At 57.4% G+C, this 5,000-nt stretch overlaps 2 non-coding genes and 1 pseudogene across 2 annotated transcripts; all 3 read right to left on the bottom strand.

Moving 5' to 3' along the window:
* Positions 1-867, bottom strand: part of LOC144413450 (large subunit ribosomal RNA) — a 3,695-nt pseudogene extending 2,828 nt beyond the window's left edge.
* A 288-nt stretch (positions 868-1,155) lies between these two features.
* LOC144413209 (5.8S ribosomal RNA) lies at positions 1,156-1,309 on the bottom strand. The gene has a single exon (XR_013469246.1). It is a non-coding gene; the product is annotated as a 5.8S ribosomal RNA (ribosomal RNA).
* A 298-nt stretch (positions 1,310-1,607) lies between these two features.
* Positions 1,608-3,417, bottom strand: LOC144413384 (small subunit ribosomal RNA). The gene has a single exon (XR_013469418.1). It is a non-coding gene; the product is annotated as a small subunit ribosomal RNA (ribosomal RNA).
* Positions 3,418-5,000: the final 1,583 nt, after the last annotated feature.

Here is a 5,000-nt window from a genome sequence, read left to right as displayed (position 1 = left end):
CGACTCGCGCTCATGTTAGACTCCTTGGTCCGTGTTTCAAGACGGGTCGGGAGGGTGGCCGACGTGGCCACGGACCCCGAGCGCGTCGACGGCGCGCCACCGAAGCGGCAGCCCGCCGAACACCGGCACTGCGTACAGTGCAGGCGAACGACAAGCCAGCCGAACGGCGACGGCCGCACACAGAGAGCGCGCGGCATCCTTTCCTCGATCCGCCGCCGGGCCGCACCGCCCGCGCGCTGTAACACCCCCGCCGGAGCGGAGGCCACCTTCGCGCGGGGACTTAGACCGACGGCAAACCGGTCGTGACCCGCGCCGGTCGCTTGTGCGCTGAGACGGTGCGCGAGCCGACTCGGCAGCGGCGCCTTAAGCGTCCGCGAACCGAGACGGCGCGCCCCCGCACCCAACTGAAAGCGAGCCGGCGACCTGACGGGCCCTCCCGTTTGCCTCTCAACGGTTTCACGTACTCTTGAACTCTCTCTTCAAAGTGCTTTTCAACTTTCCCTCACGGTACTTGTCCGCTATCGGTCTCGCGACCGTATTTAGTCTTAGGTGGAGTTTACCACCCGCTTTGGGCTGCATTCCCAAACAACCCGACTCCGAGAAGACCCGAAGCGGCCAAGGCAAGCGCCCCTATGGGCCTAACACCCGCCGTGGGACGAGGCCTCGATCAGAAGGACACCGGCGCTCGCCGTCAGCCGCACTGGGACTTCCGTACGTCACAACTCGGCGCGCTCGAAAAGCGCGCAGATTCGACGCTGGACTCTTCCCGGTTCACTCGCCGTTACTCAGGGAATCCCTGTTGGTTTCTTTTCCTCCGCCTAATAATATGCTTAAATTCAGCGGGTGCTCTCGCCTGAACTCAGGTCGTATGTGTCAAGCGGGCCGCTTCTTACACGGCCCGCTGGCATCGCAAGTCGTCGCCGCCGGCGCCGACCGAGCGCGTACCGTCGCCGCCTTGGCCCACGGTCGGTCTTGATCTCGTGACCGGACCGACCGACCTGGACCCGCCCCTCGAACGTAGTTGAACACGTCGTGGGGCCGGCGGTGTACGGGACACGCGGTCGCGCCGAGAAAGCTCGGCGACCGCTTCAACTTGGGGCGACGCCCGGCCGTCTTCGCAGAGGCCAGGCGACGGCCCTCGGGTGAGGACGAACGCGACCCTGAGGCAGACGCGGTCCCGGGATTGACCCGAGACCGCAATTCGCGTTCAGAAGGTCGACGTTCAATGTGTTCTGCAATTCACATTACTTCTCGCACTTGGCTGCGTCCTTCATCGACTCGCGAGCCGAGTGATCCACCGTTAAGAGTCGTCCTCGACGTTTCGCCCGGCGCCGAAGCGCGCGGACGTCACACTGTGGGATCGACCACAAAACCACCACCGACAACAACTGCACAAAACCACCAACAAACGGCGCCGAGCGACCGCCGGGCTGGGCCGGCGGCACATCGAGCGCGGTGCCCAGAAGCCACCATCGCACTCGGCTGCCTTGCTATGCCAACGTGTTACGCGTGTCGCACGGGGCGGAACCCCGATTGACGGCCGCCCTCTCGGCGGCACCCAAAGACAATTAAGTGCGCGGTCGGCCGGGGCCTACCACCACCTTCGGTAATGATCCTTCCGCAGGTTCACCTACGGAAACCTTGTTACGACTTTTACTTCCTCTAAATGATCAAGTTTGATCGTCTTCTCGACACGCCGACGCGGCCGTTGCCAGCCGCGACGTGGCCGATCCAAGGATCTCACTAAACCATTCAATCGGTAGTAGCGACGGGCGGTGTGTACAAAGGGCAGGGACGTAATCAACGCAAGTTGATGACTTGCGCTTACTGGGAATTCCTCGTTCAAGGGAAACAATTGCAAGTCCCTATCCCAATCACGAATGAGGTTCAACGGGTTACCCGGACCTTTCGGCCTAGGTTAGACACTCGCTGCTTCACTCAGTGTAGCGCGCGTGCGGCCCCGGACATCTAAGGGCATCACAGACCTGTTATTGCTCAATCTCGTGTGGCTAAACGCCACTAGTCCCTCTAAGAAGTTAGACGCCGACCGAGAAGGTCGCGTAACTATTTAGCATGCCAGAGTCTCGTTCGTTATCGGAATTAACCAGACAAATCGCTCCACCAACTAAGAACGGCCATGCACCACCACCCACAGAATCAAGAAAGAGCTCTCAATCTGTCAATCCTACCTGTGTCCGGGCCGGGTGAGTTTCCCCGTGTTGAGTCAAATTAAGCCGCAGGCTCCACTCCTGGTGGTGCCCTTCCGTCAATTCCTTTAAGTTTCAGCTTTGCAACCATACTTCCCCCGGAACCCAAAGACTTTGGTTTCCCGGAAGCTGCCGGAAAGGTCGTCATGGTAACGCCTCCCGATCGCTAGTTGGCATCGTTTATAGTCAGAACTAGGACGGTATCTGATCGTCTTCGAACCTCTGACTTTCGCTCTTGATTAAAGAAAACATTCTTGGCGAATGCTTTCGCAGTAGTTCGTCTTCCGAAGATCCAAGAATTTCACCTCTAACGGCAGAGTACGGACGCCCCCGTCTGTCCCTCTTAATCATTACCTCGTGCTCCGAAAACCAACAAAATAGAACCGAGGTCCTATTCCATTATTCCATGCAACACTATGCAGGCGAACAGCCTGCTTTGAACACTCTAATTTTTTCAAAGTAAACTTATCGGCCACCGCCGACACTCAGTCAAGAGCACCGACGGAGAACCGAAGGTGAGGCGAACGCAACCAGTGACACGCCTTGCGACGGACCGGCGGCGCTCGCCCAAAATCCAACTACGAGCTATTCAACCGCAACAACTTTAGCATACACTGTTGGAGCTGGAATTACCGCGGCTGCTGGCACCAGACTTGCCCTCCAATGGATACTCGTTAAGAGTTTTAGGATGTACTCATTCCAATTACAGGGCCTCGTTAGAGTCCTGTATTGTTATTTTTCGTCACTACCTCCCCGTGTCGGGAATGGGTAATTTGCGCGCCTGCTGCCTTCCTTGGATGTGGTAGCCGTTTCTCAGGCTCCCTCTCCGGAATCGAAACCTGATTCCCCGTTACCCGTTATCACAAAGGTAGGCACGTAGCGTACCTTCGACAGTTGATAGGGCAGACACTTGAATGATACGTCGTCGGTGCAGAGACCGTACGATCCGCGTGGTTATCCAGAGTCATCAAACGTCACAGGACGAACCCGGTCGGTTTTGATCTGATAAAAGCGCGCCTCCCGAAGTCGGCGCTTAATGCATGTATTAGCTCTAGAATTACCACAGTTATCCACTTCGCTTACGAGACCAAATAAACCAAGACTGATTTAATGAGCCATTCGCAGTTTCGCTTTACGAGAACTCGTACTTGCACCTGCATGGCTTAATCTTTGAGACAAGCATATCACTACTGGCAGGATCAACCAGATAGCTGCGACAGCTGCGCTCGGCCCTTGCTGGGCCGCCCGGCGCGTGCTCGTCGCATTCGTTTAAGACCGAGGCGATCGCCTGCGGCCGTACTCAGCTTCGACAGTCGCTGGCCGCGACGTCCACGCTCTCGCCGGCAGTGCCAGGCGGAGCGATTTGCGTTTTTTCTTTGCTCGCCCTCTCTCGGGCTCGATCCATTCAGTTTCGCACAAACAAGAGCTCTGCCGGCCGCCTGCAGCGGTGCCTAAAACCCGGGCATAACAATGCGACCGTTCTGCTAGGCCGACAAGCGCTCAAGCCAGACGCTCGATCGAACGCCCCCTACATATTAGTCGAGACAACGGCTCGCTCATTAGCATCGCGTTTGTACAACTTTTTTTGGCTCGGCTTCTTTCGACGCCGATGCCGGCGACGCAGCACTCTCTCGCCCGCCAGCCACCGAGAAAAGGGTGCGCTCCGACCGGCCCCGCACCGCTCTTTCTTGGCTCATTCGAAATTACTGTCTTTCGCTCTGACATGCCTTACCTAGGGTTAGGTTAGTATGCTTGCACGTTTGTACTTTAACTTTTTTCGGCTCGGCTTCTTTCGACGCCGATGCCGGCGACGCAGCACTCTCTCGCCCGCCAGCCACCGAGAAAAGGGTGCGCTCCGACCGGCCCCGCACCGCTCTTTCTTGGCTCATTCGAGTTTACTGTCTTTCGCTCTGACATGTCTTACCTAGGGTTAGGTTAGTATGCTTGCACGTTTGTACTTTAACTTTTTTCGGCTCGGCTTCTTTCGACGCCGATGCCGGCGACGCAGCACTCTCTCGCCCGCCAGCCACCGAGAAAAGGGTGCGCTCCGACCGGCCCCGCACCGCTCTTTCTTGGCTCATTCGAAATTACTGTCTTTCGCTCTGACATGCCTTACCTAGGGTTAGGTTAGTATGCTTGCACGTTTGTACTTTAACTTTTTTCGGCTCGGCTTCTTTCGACGCCGATGCCGGCGACGCAGCCCTCTCTCGCCCGCCAGCCACCGAGAAAAGGGTGCGCTCCGACCAGCCCCGCACCGCTCTTTCTTGGCTCATTCGAGTTTACTGTCTTTCGCTCTGACATGCCTTACCTAGGGTTAGGTTAGTATGCTTGCACGTTTGTACTTTAACTTTTTTCGGCTCGGCTTCTTTCGACGCCGATGCCGGCGACGCAGCACTCTCTCGCCCGCCAGCCACCGAGAAAAGGGTGCGCTCCGACCGGCCCCGCACCGCTCTTTCTTGGCTCATTCGAAATTACTGTCTTTCGCTCTGACATGCCTTACCTAGGGTTAGGTTAGTATGCTTGCACGTTTGTACTTTAACTTTTTTCGGCTCGGCTTCTTTCGACGCCGATGCCGGCGACGCAGCACTCTCTCGCCCGCCAGCCACCGAGAAAAGGGTGCGCTCCGACCGGCCCCGCACCGCTCTTTCTTGGCTCATTCGAAATTACTGTCTTTCGCTCTGACATGCCTTACCTAGGGTTAGGTTAGTATGCTTGCACGTTTGTACTTTAACTTTTTTCGGCTCGGCTTCTTTCGACGCCGATGCCGGCGACGCAGCACTCTCTCGCCCGCCA

The sequence above is a fragment of the Styela clava genome, chromosome 15, assembly GCF_964204865.1.
Source record: "Styela clava chromosome 15, kaStyClav1.hap1.2, whole genome shotgun sequence".
In the NCBI taxonomy this organism is placed as follows: Eukaryota; Metazoa; Chordata; class Ascidiacea; order Stolidobranchia; family Styelidae; genus Styela; species Styela clava.
This window is presented reverse-complemented; position numbering and strand designations above follow the sequence as displayed.